Raw genomic sequence first — 13,683 nt, 5'->3', positions numbered from 1 at the left:
TAGTAAGTGGTTCCTTTCAAGGTGTACCATGGAGTATATGAGCTATGCAGGTTGCTAGATAGTGTAGTGTGTGCAGACAGTGTTGTCAGGGAACGAGGAGAGAGAGTGTTGTGTTACACGCACAGTGTTTGATTTGATTTGAACTGCCGGTGATGGGCAGGACTGACAGAAGGTATGAGCTGCCGGTGATGGCCAGGACTGACAGAAGGTATGAGCTGCCAGTGATGGGCAGGACTGACAGAAGGTATGAGCTGCCAGTGATGGGCAGGACTGACAGAAGGTATGAGCTGCCAGTGATGGGCAGGACTGACAGAAGGTATGAGCTGCCGGTGATGGCCAGGACTGACAGAAGGTATGAGCTGCCAGTGATGGGCAGGACTGGCAGAAGGTATGAGCTGCCGGAGATGGGCAGGACTGACAGAAGGTATGAGCTGACAGTGATGGGCAGGACTGACAGAAGGTATGAGCTGCCAGTGATGGGCAGGACTGACAGAAGGTATGAGCTGCCAGTGATGGGCAGGACTGACAGAAGGTATGAGCTGCCAGTGATGGGCAGGACTGACAGAAGGTATGAGCTGCCAGTGATGGGCAGGACTGGCAGAAGGTATGAGCTGCCGGAGATGGGCAGGACTGACAGAAGGTATGAGCTGCCAGTGATGGGCAGGACTGACAGAAGGTATGAGCTGCCAGTGATGGGCAGGACTGACAGAAGGTATGAGCTGCCAGTGATGGGCAGGACTGACAGAAGGTATGAGCTGCCAGTGATGGGCAGGACTGGCAGAAGGTATGAGCTGCCGGAGATGGGCAGGACTGACAGAAGGTATGAGCTGCCAGTGATGGGCAGGACTGACAGAAGGTATGAGCTGCCAGTGATGGGCAGGACTGACAGAAGGTATGAGTTGCCAGTGATGGGCAGGACTGGCAGAAGGTATGTTTGTAAATCAATGTGATCAAGCTACGTATGTAGTCTATTCCTTCTTCCTTCTTGGTGAATAAATACATCTTGTTTCTCAGTAATACTAGACAGCAATTTAATGAAGTTGGCTTTAGCTAGCCAGCGAGATCAATCTCCAAACATCATAACCAGTTACCAAGCCATTTCATGCTATCAATGGAGTTAGACCAGCTTGTCTAACTATCTTAGCTGGTGTGCCTGCTAGCAAGATTGCCAGACTTTAGAAAATACTGTAACTGCTTTAATTATTGGGTTATGATACGTTATACCAGTGTGGCAGTTGAACTAACCTCCTAAGGCATAACAGTTCTTAAAGAATCAATGTGCATCATTCATTAAAATGACAAGTGAACCGATAAAGAGGATGCTTAGATAACCTAGGCATAAAAATATAAATATTGTATTACACAATTAATCATAATGATTATCACTCTAGATTTCAAGAAAGAACAGTTTCAGGTGTTTGAAAAATGCTAAATTCTCCAACATCACCCCCCCCCCCCCATCCTCACATATTGTGCCCCTCTAAAAAATATTGTCAACTTCAACCTTGATATGAAATGTCAAGACAGGAAGAGAGAATCAATCAATAGTTAAAATCTACTAGCTGTTTATCAGAGACTGGACATCTCCTGCATTGACTCTCACTTTAATTCTCCTGTTAGCAATTAGCTGAATCAATAATTTTGGGGGTTTGTTAGTAAGTTATTTTTATTTGTCTTTTTTATGGTTTGTCATGACGTTGGCCTGAGTGGGAGAAGTTTATGACCCCCATAAATACCTTTCTCCCTTCCCTCTCTCTTGACTCTACAGAAGGACTCTTGAAAAGCCTTTGTTAAACATAGAGAGTCGGGGAACATCAAAAGGTGGGGGGATAGGAACCATCTTTCGGTAATCCAACCAGTTGAAAATATGCGTTGGTACTTAATGAATATGATGCCAGATCTGTTGGCGTCTGAGACATTCTTACTAATGATAGGATGACATAAACTGTATCTTGGAAAGTCTTGTGCAATTTAAACGTTTAAACATGAAACTCTTTGTGAAAAGATGAAATGTAATTTTAGCTTCTTAATGAGAGAACTGTGTTTTCATAAGGTTTAAGCTCTGATCACTCAGTGGCCCCGCCCATGTGAAGAGACATTGGTTATAAACTATGAAACATGCCCTTCTCTTCCCTCCTATATAAAGCCCCTGACGAAAATGTACCTTTCTCTTCCGAGGACGATCGGACGACGGTCCATATGTTAAAAGCACTAACATGTCAACTACGGAACTAAGCCAACCTCAGCGTGAGCTTTGGTTGCGAATGGTATGAACTTTGAACTCTTATTCACTACAGAAGTGATACCTCCTAGCCGTTGAGTTAGCAACAGCAGCTGTAAACATGGGCTAGGAAAGGATGGACAAAGGACCTGGTCTAACAAACAACACAATACTACAAAGTATCCAGTTTATCACCGGAGACCTTCTTCAGAGGAAGATCTCTGTCGGGCAACACGGCCAGCATCTACCACCAACTTACCGAAGTGCAGCTCAGAGTAAATATTTATTGCATTTTCCTTTTTCACATGGGCGGTTATTTAGAATGAATAAAATACTGTATTTACGATAGCATAGCTGCCTACGGCCCGATAGAGACATAGCTTCTCCCTTTGTTCCTCAGTCTTCCCGCTCTTTCATTCAAACCCAACCCCCTCTCTTTAAGTAACCAGCCGTCATATCTGTTCCGTCTGCTAGGGACGTTTTCCTGACATAATTTGTAATCAATGTATGATTCATTCTGTGTATATGTAATTCTGTGTGATTAGTTAGGTATTTAGAAATAAATAATTAAACAATTTTGTATTGCTGATTCAACTTGTTAGCCAGGGTTCGTGAAGATCGTGAAGAACCAATAATTTACAACTTTCAGATGAGACTACTAAACAAGGTGAAGATTAAATATTGACTGCTATTGAGGTAAATGATTACCAGGTCTTTAAGAGTTTATTCAGAAGATAACAGCTCTATAAACATTCTTTCATGGTGTCCCGACTTTCTAGTTAATTATCTACCTGATTAGCTTAATCAGGTAATATTAATTACAGAGAAATTATTTTATAGAATAGCATGTCATGTCACTTAATCCGGCATAACCAAAGACACGACAGGTGCTAAACTGTTATGAACAAAACAAACACAAAAACAGAAATATACAAACAAGAGTACACAAACCTAACAGACAGGGGTATTACACATGGAGATACATTTTCAACTTGTCCAGATGTTTTATGGTACGTATTGCTTTTTTTGTTTTTACACTGACTGAATCAATCATTACCATTCAGCCCGTTAGCATTTAGCTAAGGGTGCTTCCCAAAATGGCACCCTATTCCCTATACAGTGCACTACCCTATGAGCCCTGGTCAAAAGTAGTGCACTGTAAAGGGAATAGGGTGCCAATTGGGATATGCATAAAATCTCCACCATTGCAGTCCAATGCTGAACGAGTCTGTAGTAAATCTGACTGAACTGGGTAAATTATGGGTAAATTACTGTGTCCTAAATACCTAAATAAAGTACTGCTAACATGGGTGAAAAGCTATTTTTTTGTGTGTGAATGATTAAGTTAATCAGCGTTTTCAACCAGGATGAAGAGCAGGCAGGACTGAATTATACCCTGATGAAGACAGCTTGTCTGTGGAAACGTTAGACATAAATATTTTTGCATCTGAGCTCCTAGAGTGCGTGGCTCTCCTTCGTTTTTTTTTTTAGGAGTGCACACTGAAAACACATGGAGCCATAGACAGTTTCTGAAACGGCGCCTCTTAGACAACTATCAACTGTGAGTGTGTGTGTGTGTGTGTGTGTGTGTGTGTGTGTGTGTGTGCGTGCTAGTTTGTGAGAGCCCCTGTCACATCCATTATAGGTGTGACAGTCAAAGTGATGTCTGCATCGACTGCTCTCCCTCCTGTGGCCTGACTTACCAGCTCTCACAGTCTCATGTCAGAATTAGACGTTCGTTCATGTTTCTCAAACATCAAATTTCAACGCGTTTAGGGTTAAGTTGAGGCATTAACTCCAAATTCTTAAGGTTAGGCATTAACTCCCAATGGCTAAGGTTAGGCATTAACTCCCATTGGTTAAGGTTAGGCATTAACTCCCAATAGTTAAGGTTAGGCATTAACTCCCAATGGTTAAGGTTAGGCATTAACTCCCAATAGTTAAGGTTAGGCATTAACTCCCAATGGTTAAGGTTAGGCATTAACTCCCATTGGTTAAGGTTAGGCATTAACTCCCAATGGTTAAGGTTAGGCAATAACTCCCAATAGTTAAGGTTAGGCATTAACTCCCAATAGTTAAGGTTAGGCATTAACACCCAATGGTTAAGGTTAGGCATTAACTCCCAATGTTTAAGGTTAGGCATTAACTCCCAATGGTTAAGGTTAGGCATTAACTCCCAATGGTTAAGGTTAGGCATTAACTCCCAATGGTTAAGGTTAGGCATTAACTCCCAATAGTTAAGGTTAGGCATTAACTCCCAATGGTTAAGGTTAGGCATTAACTCCCAATGGTTAAGGTTAGGGTTAAGGTGTGGGATAGACTTCAAACTAAAATATGAAAAATAACTTTCTATCGCTGGATTTGAAGATGCAACCGTTTGGAATCAGATGCTAACGCCCATCTACCATCCCAGTCCACAACACCTAGGCACACGTGAAACCGACTCGAAGGTAACAGCACTCACGGTTGCCCCTGGTGGGGCTGGTTAACACTTCATCTCCCAATGTCCTCAGCCCATCCATTCGTACATCAGCTGTTAGGCCCTCACTTCTCCTATCAATCTACCACACTAGACAAGGGAGCGTTGAGGAAGGGGGGACGGAGGGAGGGAGAGTGGTGTCTGCTCCAGGACTGGAGGAGTAGAGAAACATGATGTAGATGAGAGAGGGAGGAATGCTTTGGTAGGGGAGGAGAGAGAGGGATAGAGAGATGGGGTGAGGAGAGAGAGGCAGGGAAAGAGAAGGGAAGGGGTGGGAAGGAGAGAGAGAGCGGGAGGGAAGGAAAGAGAGATGGGGGAGGAGAGAGAGGTAGGAAGGGAATGAAAGAAGGAGAGTGAGGGACACAGGGAGGTGAGGAGAAGTGTTTTTATATCCTCTCCAGTCCTCATAATGTCATGTTACTTATCACCATCACCTCACAGCAGTCTCCATAATGTCATGTTACCTATCACCATCACCTCACAGCAGTCTCCATAATGTCATGTTACCTATCACCATCACCTCACAGCAGTCTCCATAATGTCATGTTACCTATCACCATCACCTCACAGCAGTCTCCATAATGTCATGTTACCTATCACCATCACCTTACAGCAGTCTCCATAATGTCATGTTACCTATCACCATCACCTCATAGCAGTCTCCATAATGTCATGTTACCTATCACCATCACCTCACAGCAGTCTCCATAATGTCATGTTACTTATCACCATCACCTCACAGCAGTCTCCATAATGTCATGTTACCTATCACCATCACCTCACAGCAGTCTCCATAATGTCATGTTACCTATCACCATCACCTCACAGCAGTCTCCATAATGTCATGTTACCTATCACCATCACCTCACAGCAGTCTCCATAATGTCATGTTACCTATCACCATCACCTCACAGCAGTCTCCATAATGTCATGTTACCTATCACCATCACCTCACAGCAGTCTCCATAATGTCATGTTACCTATCACCATCACCTCACAGCAGTCTCCATAATGTCATGTTACCTATCACCATCACCTCACAGCAGTCTCCATAATGTCATGTTACCTATCACCATCACCTCACAGCAGTCTCCATAATGTCATGTTACCTATCACCATCACCTCACAGCAGTCTCCATAATGTCATGTTACCTATCACCATCACCTCACAGCAGTCTCCATAATGTCATGTTACCTATCACCATCACCTCACAGCAGTCTCCATAATGTCATGTTACCTATCACCATCACCTCACAGCAGTCTCCATAATGTCATGTTACCTATCACCATCACCTCACAGCAGTCTCCATAATGTCATGTTACCTATCACCATCACCTCACAGCAGTCTCCATAATGTCATGTTACCTATCACCATCACCTCACAGCAGTCTCCATAATGTCATGTTACCTATCACCATCACCTCACTGCAGTCTCCATAATGTCATGTTACCTATCACCATCACCTCACAGCAGTCTCCATAATGTCATGTTACCTATCACCATCACCTCACAGCAGTCTCCATAATGTCATGTTACCTATCACCATCACCTCCCAGCAGTCTCCATAATGTCATGTTACCTATCACCATCACCTCCCAGCAGTCTCCATAATGTCATGTTACCTATCACCATCACCTCACAGCAGTCTCCATAATGTCATGTTACCTATCACCATCACCTCACAGCAGTCTCCATAATGTCATGTTACCTATCACCATCACCTCACAGCAGTCTCCATAATGTCATGTTACCTATCACCATCACCTCACAGCAGTCTCCATAATGTCATGTTACCTATCACCATCACCTCACAGCAGTCTCCATAATGTCATGTTACCTATCACCATCACCTTACAGCAGTCTCCATAATGTCATGTTACCTATCACCATCACCTCACAGCAGTCTCCATAATGTCATGTTACCTATCACCATCACCTCACAGCAGTCTCCATAATGTCATGTTACCTATCACCATCACCTCACAGCAGTCTCCATAATGTCATGTTACCTATCACCATCACCTCACAGCAGTCTCCATAATGTCATGTTACCTATCACCATCACCTCACAGCAGTCTCCATAATGTCATGTTACCTATCACCATCACCTCACAGCAGTCTCCATAATGTCATGTTACCTATCACCATCACCTCACAGCAGTCTCCATAATGTCATGTTACCTATCACCATCACCTCACAGCAGTCTCCATAATGTCATGTTACCTATCACCATCACCTCACAGCAGTCTCCATAATGTCATGTTACCTATCACCATCACCTCACAGCAGTCTCCATAATGTCATGTTACCTATCACCATCACCTCACAGCAGTCTCCATAATGTCATGTTACCTATCACCATCACCTCACAGCAGTCTCCATAATGTCATGTTACCTATCACCATCACCTCACAGCAGTCTCCATAATGTCATGTTACCTATCACCATCACCTCACAGCAGTCTCCATAATGTCATGTTACTTATCACCATCACCTCACAGCAGTCTCCATAATGTCATGTTACCTATCACCATCACCTCACAGCAGTCTCCATAATGTCATGTTACCTATCACCATCACCTCACAGCAGTCTCCATAATGTCATGTTACCTATCACCATCACCTCACAGCAGTCTCCATAATGTCATGTTACCTATCACCATCACCTCACAGCAGTCTCCATAATGTCATGTTACCTATCACCATCACCTCACAGCAGTCTCCATAATGTCATGTTACCTATCACCATCACCTCACAGCAGTCTCCATAATGTCATGTTACCTATCACCATCACCTCACAGCAGTCTCCATAATGTCATGTTACCTATCACCATCACCTCACAGCAGTCTCCATAATGTCATGTTACCTATCACCATCACCTCACAGCAGTCTCCATAATGTCATGTTACCTATCACCATCACCTCACAGCAGTCTCCATAATGTCATGTTACCTATCACCATCACCTCACAGCAGTCTCCATAATGTCATGTTACCTATCACCATCACCTCACAGCAGTCTCCATAATGTCATGTTACCTATCACCATCACCTCACAGCAGTCTCCATAATGTCATGTTCCCTATCACCATCACCTCACAGCAGTCTCCATAATGTCATGTTACCTATCACCATCACCTCACAGCAGTCTCCATAATGTCATGTTACCTATCACCATCACCTCACAGCAGTCTCCATAATGTCATGTTACCTATCACCATCACCTCACAGCAGTCTCCATAATGTCATGTTACCTATCACCATCACCTCACAGCAGTCTCCATAATGTCATGTTACCTATCACCATCACCTCACAGCAGTCTCCATAATGTCATGTTACCTATCACCATCACCTCACAGCAGTCTCCATAATGTCATGTTACCTATCACCATCACCTCACAGCAGTCTCCATAATGTCATGTTACTTATCACCATCACCTCACAGCAGTCTCCATAATGTCATGTTACCTATCACCATCACCTCACAGCAGTCTCCATAATGTCATGTTACCTATCACCATCACCTCACAGCAGTCTCCATAATGTCATGTTACCTATCACCATCACCTCACAGCAGTCTCCATAATGTCATGTTACCTATCACCATCACCTCACAGCAGTCTCCATAATGTCATGTTACCTATCACCATCACCTCACAGCAGTCTCCATAATGTCATGTTACCTATCACCATCACCTCACAGCAGTCTCCATAATGTCATGTTACCTATCACCATCACCTCACAGCAGTCTCCTATCAGCATATCATCAGAGTTTATACTGCTACGTGTGTGTTCTATTCTGTCTATTTTTGTTTCTACTTTTTGTAATGCCTCACACCACTTATCACCAACACGCCGGGAGGACAATTACACTTCAAATATGTTAACACCTCATTTAAAATGAGGTGTAAACCCTGTGGTGTTACTAACAAGACAACTAGCAAACTTAAATTTGCCTGTTTCCATCCAGATGGGGACAGATTTTCAATGAACTATTCTTAAATCTGCATTAAAAACAAATGTGCACATTTTCCCACCAGAAGTGTGTTTCCATTAAACTGACTTGTTGTGGATTTAAATGCTGTGTGTGATGACAAGGTGCAAATAAAAAGCAAGTTGGTGCTTTAGTTTTCATATACCAGATAAAAAGCAAAGTTCAATGTGTTTCCATCACATTTTCTTCTCTACCGATGGTTTGGTCACAAAAATGGTACAGTACAGTAGGGGAATTTAATACACAATAACATTGGATGCCAGCCACCGATAAACCCCACAGAAGAAGGGGCGGGTCTACAACGGTAGCTAGCTAGCCGTACACCGGTAGACTGTGTCCGTCGACCCCACTGGCTAGTAAGGAGGACTCTGGGAGGCGGGAGCGAAGGACACTGTCTACCAGTGTCGACCCCACTAGCTAGCAAGGAGGACTCTGGGAGGCGGGAGCGAAGGACACTGTCTACCAATGTCGACCCCACTAGCTAGCAAGGAGGACTCTGGGAGGCGGGAGCGAAGAACACTGTCTACAGTGTCGACCCCACTAGCTAACAAGGAGGACTCTGGGAGGCGGGAGCGAAGGACACTGTCTACCAATGTCGACCCCACTAGCTAGCAAGGAGGAGTCTGGGAGGCGGGAGCGAAGGACACTGTCTACAGTGTCGACCCCACTAGCTAACAAGGAGGAATCTGGGAGGCGGGAGCGAAGGACACTGTCTACAGTGTCGACCCCACTAGCTAACAAGGAGGACTCTGGGATGCGGGAGCGAAGGACACTGTCTACCAGTGTCGACCCCACTAGCTAACAAGGAGGACTCTGGGAGGCGGGAGCGAAGGACACTGTCTACCAGTGTCGACCCCACTAGCTAACAAGGAGGACTCTGGGAGGCGGGAGGGGGGTCAGATTATACTTCTATTTCCCTTTTGACCCCAGAAGTGTCACAAGCATGAAGATGAAGATGTGCTCGGGGGGTGGGGTTGTGGGGAGGGGGAACCAGTGGGATGCTCGAGGCTAGGAGTTCCTGCAGATGCACAGATGCACAGTACCTTAGACCGCTGAACCAGGGTCTGTAGTGACGTCTCTAGCACTGAGATGCAGTGCCTTAGACCGCTGAACCAGGGTCTGTAGTGACACCTCTAGCACTGAGACACAGTGCCTTAGACCGCTGAACCAGTCTGTAGTGACGTCTCTAGCACTGAGACGCAGTGCCTTAGACCGCTGAGCCAGGGTCTGTAGTGACACCTCTATCACTGAGACACAGTGCCTTAGACCGCTGAACCAGTCTGTAGTGACGTCTCTAGCACTGAGACGCAGTGACTTAGACCGCTGAACCAGGGTCTGTAGTGACACCTCTATCACTGAGACACAGTGCCTTAGACCGCTGAACCAGGGTCTGTAGTGACGTCTCTAGCACTGAGACGCAGTGCCTTAGACCGCTGAGCCAGGGTCTGTAGTGACGTCTCTAGCACTGAGACGCAGTGCCTTAGACCGCTGAGCCAGGGTCTGTAGTGACGTCTCTAGCACTGAGACGCAGTGCCTTAGACCGCTGAACCAGGGTCTGTAGTGACGTCTCTAGCTCTGAGACGCAGTACCTTAGACCGCTGAACCAGGGTCTGTAGTGACACCTTTATCACTGAGACACAGTGCCTTAGACCGCTGAACCAGGGTCTGTAGTGACACCTTTATCACTGAGACACAGCGCCTTAGACCGCTGAACCAATGGGTGTGTAGTGACGTCTCTAGCACTGAGACACAGTGCCTTAGACCGCTGAACCAGGGTCTGTAGTGACGTCTCTAGCACTGAGACGCAGTGCCTTAGACCGCTGAACCAGGGTCTGTAGTGACGTCTCTAGCACTGAGACGCAGTGCCTTAGACCGCTGAACCAGGGTCTGTAGTGACGCTGCGCTGCGCCACTCTAAGGTATAAGACTAGAACAGAATAAACTTTGGTTCATCCATCCATCCCTCCCTCCCTCCCTCCACAAGGAAAATGTAGAGAAAGAGAGAGAAAACAACTCATGGGCCCCATAGGGCTCTGATCCAAGGTAGTGCATTATAAAGGGAATGGGGTGGCATTGGGGAAACAGCTGGGTCATCAGAGTAATATCATGACATCAGTTGAAACAACATTTATGATTTTTATTCTCCTTTGATACCAGGCATAATACAAGTGTGTTTTTTCTCTCCTTCTTCTTGGCACCAGTTGTTTCTGTTTGTTCAATAGTAATGTATGAGCTTGATTCCTCTTTGTGACACACACACAAAGTGTGTGTGTGTGTGTGTGTGTGTGTGTGTGTGTGTGTGGTGTGTGTGTGTGTGTGTGTGTGAGATGTTGCATATGTGTGCATGCCTCTGATATTCTCTCCTAATGATAAGTCTTTCTCTGTCTCATTCCTCTCATCCTCTGCTCTGTACTGGGTTAAGTAGGAGCTTGTCGAGCCCTCATTAACATTGACTGGCATTCCTTTGGGTCTCCCACTCTCTTGGCTTGGCTGTAGACACACACACACACACACACCTCACACACACACCACACACCACACCACACCACACCACACACACACCACACACCACACACCACACACTACACATCACACACACACACCACACATCACACACACACACCACACACCACACACCACACACCCCACACACACCACACACACACCACACACACACCACACACACACCACATACAGCCGCTCTGCTCCGACTCTTTCTCTTCACCCTTACTGGACTCTGTTCATGGCCCCACAACAATATGCCCTTCTGCCTCAATTACCTCCCACGTCATTATGCCTTCCCAGACCTAAACCCTGCTCTCAATAGCTCTGTCCAGCCAGCCTGCATCACACACACACACACACACACACACCACACACACCACACACACACACACCGCACGCATGCACACACACACCACACACACACCACACCACACACCACACACACCACACCACACCACACACCGCACGCACGCACGCACGCACACACACACCACACCGCACGCACGCACACCCACACACACACACACACACACACACACACACACACACACACACACACACACACACACACACACACACTACCATGGCCTCTTGGTAATGATGGAGTTGTCGGACAATAATTAGCTATCGCTAATAAGCATTTACCCAACAGTGTGTGTGTGTGTGTGTGTGTGTGTGTGTTTGTGTGTGTGTGTTTGTGTGTGTGTGTGTGTGTGTGTGTGTGTGTGTGTGTGTGTGTGTTATTTACCCAACAGCAGACAGTCATTATGTCTCCACGTTCCTACCCATTAGTCTCTCATTAGCAGGCTGAACCCTGAATGAATGGAGGAGTGAGAATGGAGACGGTTGAATATCGTGTTACGTAACGAACATGACGATGTGTTGATCTTTTGACCAAGGTTAAACGGATGGGGTGGTTGAACTCCGGTTCATGTTGTGACGTTGTTGACAAGGTGTTATGTCTGGAAGTTGTCATTTATAGAGTCTCTTTTTTTTCTCAACCCCTGGTTCCTGGACCAACACTGGTCCCCAGGGTGTTGTTGACGGACCCTCGGATGGGTATAAGGAACTGACGTTAATCCTCAAATGGTTATAATGTTAGCAAGAATTGCTGTAGCTTGCAGGTCCATGGTACGGAAAAGGGTGAGAATCACTGTCCTAGACCATGTGACACCTGACATAGTCCTAGCTACATCCTCTCTGCTCTTAATGACCCCTGACATAGTGCTAGCTACATCAACTCCACTCTTTAATGACACCTGACATAGTGCTAGCTACATCATCTCTACTCTTTAATGACACCTGACATAGTGCTAGCTACATCAACTCCACTCTTTAATGACACCTGACATAGTGCTAGCTACATCAACTCCACTCTTTAATAACACCTGACATAGTGCTAGCTACATCATCTCTACTCTTTAATGACACCTGACATAGTGCTAGCTACATCATCTCTACTCTTTAATGACACCTGACATAGTGCTAGCTACATCATCTACCCTTTATTAATGACACCTGACATAGTGCTAGCTACATCATCTCCATTCTTTAATGACACCTGACATAGTGCTAGCTACATCATCTCTACTCTTTAATGACACCTGACATAGTGCTAGCTACATCAACTCCACTCTTTAATAACACCTGACATAGTGCTAGCTACATCAACTCCGCTCTTTAATAATAACACATATCTACATTTGATCCTTTTAAATGTTTTCATCAAGACTTGAGCCGTCCCAATTCATACCCATAAATCTCTCAATTTGAAGAAATAATACCACCCCCCCCCCCTTTTGCCTTCAAAAGAAATGAGTGAAGATTAGAAAGAGAAGTTACTCTGACATACCAGCCTCTTATGAGCTCGTCATATTGAATGTTTTAGAACAGTCTGCCCCCTTTCAATCTTTCCCAGGTTAAGCCAGTCTCTTTGAAGTGGAGCGTGTGTGTGTGTGTGTGTGTGTGTATCTATCTACTTATGTCTCCTTCTCTTCTCTTCTGTTCTTCAGTCTAATTAAAAAGAACCCGTCTTGAATCTTATCAGGGAACACATCTCCGATCAGGAAATCACATGACTTTTTTACAAGTGTGTCGAGTGTGTGTGTTTGCGTGCGATACCAACGGCAAACTGAACTTCAGCGTGCCAAGTGAGGAGAATTACAACCATCGCCTCCACCCCGACACACACACACACACACACACACACACACACACACACACACACACACACACACACCTCGGAGTGAGGGGAGGACCGTACGTAGTGTTACCATGAGCGATAACGAGGAGGCTTAAGGATCTCTGCCATCTAATCACTGCCTGCATTTCAAAGGGAAGAGCTACCAATTAAAATAGATGGAGCTCAATAAGGACTCACGACCTGGCCTCGACTAGCTGTGGAGAGATGGAGGGAAAGAGGGAGAGAGGGAGAGAGGGGAGGGAGAGATATAGATAGAAATAGAGCTAGACAGAGAG

Source organism: Oncorhynchus mykiss, chromosome 10 (genome assembly GCF_057628025.1).
Source record: "Oncorhynchus mykiss isolate SJ-2025 chromosome 10, ASM5762802v1, whole genome shotgun sequence".
Classification (NCBI taxonomy): Eukaryota; Metazoa; Chordata; class Actinopteri; order Salmoniformes; family Salmonidae; genus Oncorhynchus; species Oncorhynchus mykiss.
This window is presented reverse-complemented; position numbering follows the sequence as displayed.